The following is an 11634-nucleotide window of genomic DNA, read 5'->3' on the forward strand; positions in this document are numbered from 1 at the left end:
TCAGCCGGAGATGCCGCTTGATGGATAATTTCCAGCCCGCAGCCTGTCACATCTGGTTACCATTATTCCCGATGATGAGGAAAATACGAGCCTCTGAGTAACATTAGTCTCTGTCTAGGCTCAGGCACACAGTCTGGGGAGCGCAGCGGAGGTTTCAAAGGAGAACATTTCCCACGAACGATAAGCAGCCCTCCCTAGTTCTCCATTTGCTGCCATTCCTTACAACGCCGGCTACAGAGAAAGCTTTCCTCAGCCCCCAGCTGATGACTGACAATGCAGGATAAAGTGACACGAGGTCGTACGTAACGAGCTTTAAGCTGGCAAAGGGAAGGCCACGTTCCTGTCATTTCGCTTTGCTTTCCGAGCACTTCCTCGACCACTGCCACACGAGGGGTTTTTAAAAACAGCATGGGAATGAACGCAGATCGATGTTGGTGTGAAAACCTAAAGGTCCGGTCCTGCCGTAAGCCTTCGTTCCACTGGCAGAATGGGTGCTCTCGTTCCCCCAGCTATGTCTGCCCCTTACCAGACTCCAATGGGACAGAAATTCAGGGCTCAGGCAGGGAAGCTCTCATTGATTTTCCTGGTGGTGGCAGACCATTCAGAATCGGTGCGATGTTGATATTGTATGAATCTGACATTTATTTGTTTTGTAAATGTATCTTTTAGAGGAGATGGAAGGCTACAGTCACCAAAGAACCCGTACGGTCCTCAAGGAATGCATCCACCCATCGCATCAGGGTATGAATGTCAGAGCCGCTGCCCTATCCTGATTTCCCTAATCACACACCTCCCTAGAATTCTCTTTATAGCTTCAACTGCGTATGATAATTTCTTCCTACCCTCTCCTAAAAACGCTGTTAATTGTCCTTATGTGATGTTAATCAGCTGCAGCATGCAAGCCCAGGCCTAATTTGTAGCAAGCGTTTGCTTATCTCAGAGAGGTGTTAACGCTGCTAGATTGAGGATTTCAGATGATATTCACATTTTTAATGTAAATTAAGCAGCACAGCTGAGACAAAAAAGCTCAATAATTATTAAAAGCTCATTTTAGAAAGACCCAATACCTGAATTCAGCTATTTGAAATTTAGATTCGGTGACATCGCACATGCAGTAAATGAGACGGGGAACAGAACTCACATGCTTTACTCAGAGCACTTTGGTTTCGTTGTACGTGCTGAAAGGAAAAGAAGTCTTTGCTGCCCTTCGGTCAACAACTCGGAGGGCAGGAAGGGGGCTGCAGCTTTCCAGGGCTGCATCTCAAAACCACCCAGCAGGAAGGTCGAGGCACGCGCTCATGAGCCTGTACCTGCACCACCAGCAAGGGGTAACTCCCGTTAACTTAAGCAGTCTCAGGCTCTGTGCTAGATGTAAAAGCTCTGCACAGATGCCTCTAGCAGGTTCCCGCTTGTCTTTGTACTTCCATCGCAGCTATTTCCATGCCACAGTGTTATGCACATAGTAATTTTTGATTACGTGGGAAACAGCTTCTTTGATCAATTTGCCCGATTTTTCTGTTCATGAATTTAGTGAGAGGTTTATCATTTTCCTGAGTTTATTAGAAATGATCTGCCAGATATAATTGCAGTAAATAAAACTTGCCGTGGAGCTCAGGCTTGTATGGCTCAAAACAAATGCTTGCAATTACTGCATTCCTGGAGCGTGAGCTCCAGAGAGAGAGAACCCAAGTGAAGGAAATTAGTCCGGGGTTTTAGAAGGCACCTAGGGGATATAAGTGCCTGAGGGTCCCAGGAGCACGTCGCCTAAACCCCAAAGGGCATTTGGATAAATCCCGCCTTGCTTTAAGCTTTTCTGGTTCCAGAAACGAAGCAGCGACAGTGACGTGCCGAGGGGTTGTCTCAGCTGGCCTGCTCCCCTCTCCTGCATTGTTTCAGGATCTCCTGCAGATCCTTGGACGCTTCCCCTGTTCAGCAAAGCTGTGATATTTTCCTCTTAACTTGCTATTTTCTGTAATAGCTTGAGCTGTCTGCAGCACGCTGGGAATCTGGTACCTTCTCCGGGAAGCGTAACGCCTTTTCTACCTGTTGACGCTCCTGTCTCAGGCTTGAACAACGTCCAAGTCGTGCCCAAAACCAACGTGCAGCAGGCTCCGAGGCCAGCTTTTGTTAGCAAAGCAACCAGACATCAAGGGGGAGAGTCAAGCGGGGGCATCTGTGTTTCAAGCACAGCCAGCCGGGGTGACGGTGAGCCGCCAGGGGACGAGCGGAACATGGTTTGGGCTTCCCTGCTCGAGGCAGCCCACGGCTGCAGGTGGGGACTCCGGCCCCCGGCCCCGAAGCAGAGGTGGAAGCGTGGGCCCAGAAATACCTGCAAGGAATAGCACCAGCCATGCTTCCAGTTATTCTGTGGCCTGCTGTGAGAATATATTAATTATTAACGAGTCATTTTAAACAGGGACTACTTGAGTGTGCAGAACCCAGGAGCAGTGTCTGTATAGTAACGGGCAGTACTGAAAATCTAGCTTTTCTGGTTAGCAAAGACGTTCAGGCTGTCTTCCCTCATAAACCCCTTCACTCCTGTCGGCTTCTGAATTTGTTCTGCAGTGCTGGGTTAATGACAGAGACGGGAGCACCGACGGGAACCGCACCCGTGGGCACAGAGGAGCACAGCAGCCACCTGGTCGTGCACCAGAGCAGCCCTCCACCAACGGCTCTTTGTACAACTCCACGCAACGAACCTGCTGCAGAGCGACCTGCACGGCGACCACAATAATTGGAGGGCTTCCCATCTGCAGGATCCAGCGACAACGGCACCGGCAATGGAAATAGAGAGAGCGTTTGTGTGCCCTGGGCCAGGCGGGTTTGGGATGAGCATCGCGCTCAGCACCACCCTGGGGAGCAGCGCAGGGCACCGCAGCTGTCAGCCTCGGCAGGCAGCACAGGCGCAGCCAGCCAGTTTCACCGATGCTGCATATTGCACCCGTGGGTACCGCGAGCAGGTTTAGTGTCTTTTTTGCAGTTCTCTCACCGGGTTTGCTCTGAGGATACTACATACCACGGCCCAGGTCAGAGGCTCGCACACCAATGCAGGCAGACGCACACGCTGACGTTCCCACCTCCAGAAACTCCCAGGTGTGTGTCGCTGTCAGAGCAGGGCCGTGGTTCAACACCCAATAACATAATCCTACAAAGGAGATCCTAATTTCTTTTGGAGGCAAAATTAACGGCGGATTACTTGATTATCAGACTTAGCTTTCCCTTAGGACCATGACAACAACCCTTGTGCTGATAACGAGTCTTTATTTTGAAACATCCCCCTGCATTCATCTCAGCACAGTAAATGAGATTCACACAACGAGGAGGGTGATTTCCTACAAGTCATGGTCTGCAATTAAACAACCAAAAAGCCCCCTAAGTGTTATTTCTAATAGATATCTCGGAATGCTGAGCAGAATGACTGGAAAACACTGTGTGTACTTTATTGTCCTCCTCAAGGAAAAGCCTCGGTACATATTCCTCAGTAAGACACATCTCCGAGGTCGCGTATCATGTCACTAAGATCTCAATAATCCTTTTTACATTAAAAAATAATGAGCTTCATCTCATTTGCAGATCCTTAAAAGCACAGAATCCTATGGTCACTTGGCAATATGAACGCACATCTCATAAATAGTGAATGAAAACAGAGCTCTCTTACCTTCGCACAGACGCAGGACTGAGAGCTGTGCAGTCCCACAGGGAAATGTATTTCCTTCAGGAAGCTTTCATTTCAGAACTTCTAAAAAACCTGCTCATATAAGCTCGTCTGGAGGAAGAGAGGGAATTAAACTGGACATTTAAAATGTTTGTTACTACTCCCATCTTGATAATTGCCTCAGAATAATATAATTCTTTCTTACAATGGAGAAGTGCCAGAGTTCTTGGTAAAACCCAAATCAGTCATTTTTATGGGGAACCTGCACAACGGCTGTTTCACCAAGAAGCAAATTTGGGAAGCATCAACAGTAAAGCACAATATAGCAAGTCACTGAAATGTGCGCCCAAAGGCAGCCGCAAGCAGAGAAATGAGAATTGTAGTACAAAGCGTTGCCAAAAAAGTAGGCTTCTCCCTTTCTCCCCTTTCTTCCTGATATCCTTGTTCATCTTCTTTTGTAATAAAACCTCCGCAGAACACACAGTCCTCATTACAGATGTGAGTGTTCTGCCAACGCTTTGGTCCAAGGATGAGGTTACTGCAATAACGTGCCCAAGACATCAGGAATAAATCTATTTGATTTAAAAACAAACCCTCAACTTTAAAGAAAGGCTTTCCGTGTCTGATAGATATGAAGCCAATTAGATGCTGTAGGAGCAGGCTCCATGGAAGCCGCTCTTACAGCCATCCCAGTGTTCCTTTGCAGACAGCCGTAATGCCCTGGTAAGGCCAAGTCAACACCCACCGAACCCGTAGGGAAGTCGGCCTTTTCCCTTGTACGTACTGTTCTGCCTCATTTCACCATGGCCTGTGCTCTGGCATCCAAGGGCAAACATCTCTCCGTGAAGCCGTCGGGGCCTTGTGTGTATGTTCAAAGCCAAGACAGCTTTGTTTTGGTACAGCACTTTGCCAGATTCTGCCAAGTGCCCGCGTGCCAGGCTCCCAACACGCTCGGTACCCAAACCTTGCTCGCGGGCGTGCTGCTCAGTGGCCTCATCCTGCAGCTCCGCTCCTCGCGCCCAGCCCTGTGACCCTCGCCTGCAGCTGCACGCTCCGCCCGGCTGGCCTCGGCTTCTGGAAAACATCCTTCTGGGGAGCCGTGTGTACGGTCCTCGTGTTTATTTAGCAAAATAACTGGGAAACTGCTCGTGGGTCTGGTACAAAGCAGGGTCCTCCAGCAGATGCTTTTAAGGTTGGGTGTGAACAGCCCGAGAGCCCGTCACTCACACACAATTTCTACTGAATGCCAGGAACAGCAGAGAAATGAACCACCAATTTAAGTCATTCTGGCGGAAAGAACCTGTATTTTTGCTGGCAAAATCTGAAATTGATGCTGCCTTCATGCTCCCTATTTCCTCTTGCCATGGATTAAAAGACCAGCGTACCCCAGCCTGCCCACCTGGGGTTGTGGCCCCGCAGAGGCACTTGGCAGAGCTGGGCTGCAGCCCAACGTCCCCAGGCGCCGAGCAGCAGGCACAGGGCCGAGCCTGGGACATGCCCTGACCACAAAAATGGTAACCCATTTCACCAGGACGAGAGCAGAAGAACGAGGCTCGCAAGCCTTTGTTCCTCCACAGTTAATAAAACGGAGGGGTGTTGTGCAGACGTTAATTAGCTACCGCGTGCAGCCCTGAACTAAAGGGCAAAACAATTCTTAAGGATCCCCCTCCCCAAACACCGTGCCCTGCAATGCCTCGCTCTCACGACAGCCTTCCTCCCGCGCTTAACAAAACCCACACTCGGCCTTGCAGCACCACCAGGCCCAGGCAGGGCCACGGCCCGCTGACGTCCCGGCCCCTTCACTCAGCAAGGGGACGTCGGCGGGTGAGGACACTCGCTCTGCAGGCAGGAGAGCGCGTCCGTGGGAAGGGCAGGAGGGAAGCAGGTACACACCTGAAATGTCCAGCTGCCCTCCGCACATCCGGGCTCAATTCTGCTGTCTGAGCGTGTTCCCAGCAGGGAAAAATATGGCGGGAATCAAAGGGAAGGGCTTGGGGTCGGGGGCTGCCCAGGCTGCAGCACAGCTCCCTTCGCCCCGGTACCCCGAGCGGTACCTGCTCAGCAGGAGCCAGCCCAGCCCGCAGCTCTGCCTGCTGCCCTTAGAGGATGAATCGCGGATACCACGCAGCGCATGCAGAGCGGGTAGCCCGAAGATGCGCAGTACTCCGCCGAGTATCGATACGCTGGTTTTATTTATGTAGGACACACGGCACGAACACTGACATCTGTAACGTGTTCGGGGCGTTGCGCACAGAAGGATTTCTGCCTGCTTAGCACTACACACCACGCGCCTGTCCTACACCGTGCCAGCTTCCCCTGCCGCTGGATTTTCACAGTGCTAGGAAATAACAGGGATAAAGGGATTAAAAAGCAATGATTTTCTGTAAAGCCTTATAGGACGTCTGCTATGATCTCAGCTTACTTGCCTCATCTACACCGGTAAAACACTATCATAGCAGACAGATTTATGGATTAAATGCAGACAAGTGTGTAAAATAAATATTTTGCTCATAGCTTCTACACCCTTTAAAATATTCTCTGTGATTGTAATAGCTTCTGAAGTCGCTTTCCAGTGGGGTGAACTGCAGTTCACAAGTTGGGAGCAGGGAGCTCCTTCTGGCTTCAGCGCGATGCTAAAGTCAGGGCTGAAGCGCGGCGTTGAGCACCGCCCGGTAATTGTACCCAGGTCTCAGACACACCACGCTTTGTCGCAGCTGCCACTTAAGGTCAAACTGAATTTAAATTATATTTATCTCAGCATTAGCAGAGCTGCAGTTCAGGCTAAGCCGTGTGAAGCACAGTTCTCAGGCTCTGTACGTGCCCGTCGGTCGCCCCGGGACCCACCTCCCCCAGGCTCTGGCTGTCGGCGCGCTCTGAAGCGCAGCTTGTGGTGTGGGTACGGCGCGAGGGTGCAGCCTGGCCATGCCTTGGTCCTTCCTACAGCCCTCCTGAGCAGCTCTTCCATCGCCATGCGACCGCAGCACCTTTGCCCATGCCCCCTCAGGAGCATTCTTCATTTATACAAGTGAGAAACGCGAGCAACCTTCCCTGCAGCACCTCCAAACCTTACGGGAAGCTGCACCTCCGCGACTGACTTCATTTTGTCGACGTATGCTTAAGCAAAACGTGGCGTGTCTACACGTGTCCAGCCTTCCTCCTGAGGAAGGAAGTAGGAATTGCAAATTCCTACACGGTATTTCTCCTTCTGGCCGCTAAGAAGCAGGGAGAGCCGTTCTCCTCGGTGCCCAGCACCCCGCAGCTCGCTGCTCCGAGCGCCGGCTGAGGCCAGCCTCGCGGAGCCCAGCGGTGCCCGACCTCCTGCAGGGAGGCCCCTGACCGTTGCACCTGGTGTCAGAAGATGCAGAGGGAAGCCTTCATGGCTGGTCCTCCACTAGCACGTGACGGGAAGCCAGTGGAAAGGGGATTCACGCTCTGCGTGCTGCCACTTTTACCCGTGGAGTAAATCCAAATTCCAGGCTCGCAATTAAACTCCCCAGTTTGCTTTAAGGCGCTCTGGCTTTCTAAGAAGCTTTGGGGGGGTTCCTAGCAAAATGATGAAATGAGCTTCGAGTCCCTCCTCATGAAACATTCATGCAGCAGTTCATCTGGGAAAAGATACATCAACCAAAAGGAAAAAGCTTCACAATTAATAATACATTAGAGAAGTGAGATGGAATCGTGCGCGAAGTGACTGACCTGCTTTAAAAACACTGCCTGGTGTCGTTCTAGCTCCTCGATACAGAACCGCCTACACAAAGCCACCCAGAGGTACGCGCCTGCCCGTGGAAGGAAGGGGGAGCCAGACGGACCGGTGCTATCGAGGAGCTGGTTGATTTCCTCGGAAAAAATGTGATTGCAATCAGCAGGTAAAACAATGCCTGCAGGCCGAAACAAAGGCTTTAATTCTTGGGTTTTGTGTGCCAGCACCATGGCGACTGGTGCAAGCGCTGCTCGCACGGAGCGGGGGTTTGTAGCCCCCCCACGTGACTGCAGACACACTTTTGCACCTGCAATCACTTACACCATTTGTGCAAGCAATTATTATATCTGCATGCGTAATTGGGAGTGCATTATGCAAATCACCAGTTATGGAGGTAATTGGTCATTGGCTTACCCAGTTGCTCACTGGCAATTTGCATGTGCAGCTCCGGTACCTTTCCGAACAACTCCAGCACGCTCGTGCCACTTTGAAAATAAATGCACAGCATCCAGAAAAGCAGGTGAAAAGCAAACCTAGCGGTGTTTCACCTTGCGAACACCAAGTGCCAGCTGGGTGAAGAAACCTGTTGGCACAAGATGCAAACTGCAAGGCCTCCGTCTCTACTTAACTCACAAATGAGTCCCCAGCAATAATCACCTCTGCCAAAAATTCCAGCGAACCGGTGCTATTTTTACAGACTTATTTCAATCTCACGTGGGCTAGGAGCTGTTACTGCTGGATCCCAGGGCAACAGATCCTCACCCGCCTGGCAGCAAGCCCCTTTTCTTTTACAATTATTCTGCTTTACAGGAAGACGCGTTAGAGTCCAGCCGCATGGTTCGGGTAACGGGTTCCGCATACGCTCAGGAAGTTAAGCAGCTTAATGCCGGGATGTCGGCTGCAGAGAAAAAACGCGGTGACACGCATGGCAGGTCACCGGGAGCCGCACTGCTCTGCCATTGTCTGAAACCTTCAAATGGTTGAAGGAGCCGGTGCCCACCACGCGCTGCGCAGACACAAACCGTGCCCCGGAGCTGCCGGCACAGAGGCACGGTGAGGGCAGCAAACATCCCTCGCTTTACCCCGCTTCTGGAGGTGAACCAGGAGAGCTGCTCAAGCTGATGCGCAGAGAGTGGAAGAAGAAGGGGGTGAAGCCAAAAGGCATGGACAGGGAGAAGGCTGGAGCAGGCAATTGAAACGACAACGTTCAGCACACGTGGTGCAAACCTCCTTTTTTTCCCGTGATCATTTTTAGGGCCATTTGGGCAGGAGTGCTGGGGAGGAGTACCCAGTTTTTATTTCTTTTAATTCCCATCTCGACGTTACTCTCATTCCAACATTTTAAATGCTGTGAAAACCGTCTAGAAATGAAGACATCAGATTGCAAGATTTTAGTGGCTGCTGTTTGTTTCCTTTTTGTTTGCCGTATAGGTTTTAGGTCCATTGGGTTTATGCCTTTTAAGCTTTTCTAGGCAATCAGAAGAAATCAAACCTTTTTTTTTTTTAAAAAAAAAAAAAAGGAGCTGGCATTTCTTAGCACAGCACCATCTAGAAGCATGAATTTTAAAACAACCACGAACTACCATTTTCCTACAAAACCACCAAGTTTTGTGGCACTCCCCAGATTCTCCCAGCGGCACCACAAAACAAACCCCTGGGCTCAGAGGCAGGATTAGGATTTAGCTCCTAACGAGCAACCCTTGAACAGGACAAACTCCACGGGACCCTGTGCTGAAGCTCGGCCCGCGGCTTGTGCTGTTACGGGATAATTGCACCTGGCGCCAGCGGCTCCGTGGGGGGCTGTGAGGTGTCCCCCGTCGGTCCCCAAGGCCACGCTCCCGTCCCTGCCCCGGGCAGAAGGTGAGGCTGGTGCCAGCTGTCCCAGAGGGGAGCCGCACCAAGGAGGGCTGCTGCAGCCATCCCCGCCTGCCTGGCAGCTTGAAGGCGTAAGCTGCGGTGTACAAGTTTATTTGTGATCATTTCGCACTCTTGGCAGCGATGGGGGCCTGTTGTGCGTGTAATTTAAAACAGCAGAAGCCTGGAACTGTGACAGCGACGCCTGCAACGACAGGCAAGAGCTCAGCTGCTCATGAAATCAAATATGGAAAACGCCTGTCCTGTCCTAGCAAGCCTCTTGCGTGACGGTGCGCAGGGACAGATCTACACAGAAAGGGAAAACACATTCCCTGCCCCGAAACAGAAGAGAACAGAAACGATCCACAGCACTACACGGAGTACCTCCCCAGAAGCACCAGCCGTGGCAGTACTGCGGCACCAGTCCCCAGGAGGGACAGGCAAAGTCACCCCCCGACTGCTGGGAACACAGCGCTGTGGGGGGCAAAGCGGCGTCTTGGGGACGTTTATGAGTTCCTTTGAACATCCCATTTCCTGGCACGTGAAAACCTGCCCGTTCATTGTTACCCAAATGACCTTTTGGGCTTTCAGAAAAAAATAAATCGTTGCCTTGAGAGGAAATCTAGGGCGTTACTTAAAGACCACGTTTGCTACACACTGAACTTATTTTTAACTCATGTTAAGTCTTCCTCACTATAAATTGTTTAACTGGTTTTGAGGCAGTTTCCTGGGAAGGCACCACGGCAGCATTTCCAGGGGAGGCCTCGAGGGCAGCTCGCCCTGGCCAGCACCACCACCCAGCCAGTTCTGCCAACCCTTCCAAGGGCTTACACGGACGGTTTGAAGCCTCGAACGTCAGGCTCCAGCCACTCCAAGCTGACGCGGTATCCCATTTTTCTCCTAGCTAATTCATCCATCTCCTCCTCAAGCAGCCACAGAGGATGCATGAATGTGATTTCAGTAACACCGCTTTACTCACCTGCAGGAGAGCGTTCCCTGTCCCTCAGTGCCTCGACTGGAACCGGGCTGCGCTGAGCCCCGGGGCGCCGGGAGCTGCTGCCGCACAAGGCACCGCTCCGGCAGCGCTGCACAGCCGTGTCCCCGCGAGTGAAGGTTTCCTTCCCCAGAGAGGACAGAAATCCGGACGTGACGCCTGTTGGCAATACTTTAACCCACAGAGGCCAGCACAGCACGCGCCACTTTGGCGTTGCACCTTTAAGCTGTGTGCCACGTTACATGAAGGAGGTAAAACAGCTAAAGCAGGGATCGGAGGGCAGGCGGGGGTTACCTGGCAGCCCTCCCCAGCGCTGTGCCTCAGGGCAGGGCACTGTAAGGACAGCGGCACTGCTCTTGTTAGGGCAGCCTGCAGGCAGCCTGCTAGGGCACCACATCTTCTGCAGCTCATAAAGAGCTTCCAGCGCAGCCAGAAAGGGAACGACAGTGCTGTGACCTTCCTGCAGCTGTTCGCTCTGAGACCCACTGATGAATTAATTAGCATCAGGAGCCCACACCGAGGGGACAGAGCAGCGCTCACCCCGCTGCAACTGCAGGAGAGCACCTGGCTGTAACCACGTTAACAGGCAAGGCCTGGGCTGCAGGAAAAAATGAGGTCAGTTGCGGTCGTTGGGCTTTCCTCAGCTCTCCTTTAGAAGTAACTGCAGAAACCCAGCACACCTGGACAGACGGATGGAGGGTGCTGGTGCCAGCAGCGTGCCCTGGCAGCCGAGGGCACGGCCTGCACTTTGGGGCCTGCTGCCCCCCGCAGGGTTCCCGCTCAGCAGAGCCGGCCCTCCCGGCCCTCCCGGCCCTCCCGGCCCTCCCGCAGCGCCGCGTGCTGCTCTGGCTGCGCGATCCCAGCAGGACGTGAAGGTCCCTGGGAGCGTCCCGAGGAGGAGGGCAGCAGTGCTGGGGGAAGGCGGAAGGCATCGGGCTGTCTCCTCGGGAGAAGGGAAGGCCGCGAGGTGACCCCCTCGCCCCTGCACCTCCCTGAGAAGAGGGAACAGGGGCAGGAGCCGGCCTCCCCTGCTGGCCCTGGGTGCCAGGGCACGTGGGGAAGGGCACAAAGCTGCACGGGGGGAGGCTCAGGATGGGCGTCAGGTGGAATTTTGTTACTGTGAGGGTGGAACAGGCGCCCTAGCAATGGGGTTGATGCCCCTTGTGTGTGACAGCGCTCTGGGGGCGTTAGACAACGCCCTTAACAAGGTGCTTTAACCGTCAGTTCTCCCTGAGGTGGCCCCTGAAGGCCCCTTCCAAGGTTCTGTTCTACGCTACGGCCCCACACAGACTGGGGCCCTGAGGCTGGAGGCACCCCGGGGTGCCCCTGTCCCCCCCAGCCCCAGCAGGGTGCCCAGGGGCGGCCTCCCCTCAGGGAGGGCGAGCACAGAAAGGGGCGGGGCCTGGGCACGGGGGCGGGGCCTGAACGGAG

Source organism: Oxyura jamaicensis, chromosome 12, assembly GCF_011077185.1.
Source record: "Oxyura jamaicensis isolate SHBP4307 breed ruddy duck chromosome 12, BPBGC_Ojam_1.0, whole genome shotgun sequence".
Lineage (NCBI taxonomy): Eukaryota > Metazoa > Chordata > Aves > Anseriformes > Anatidae > Oxyura > Oxyura jamaicensis.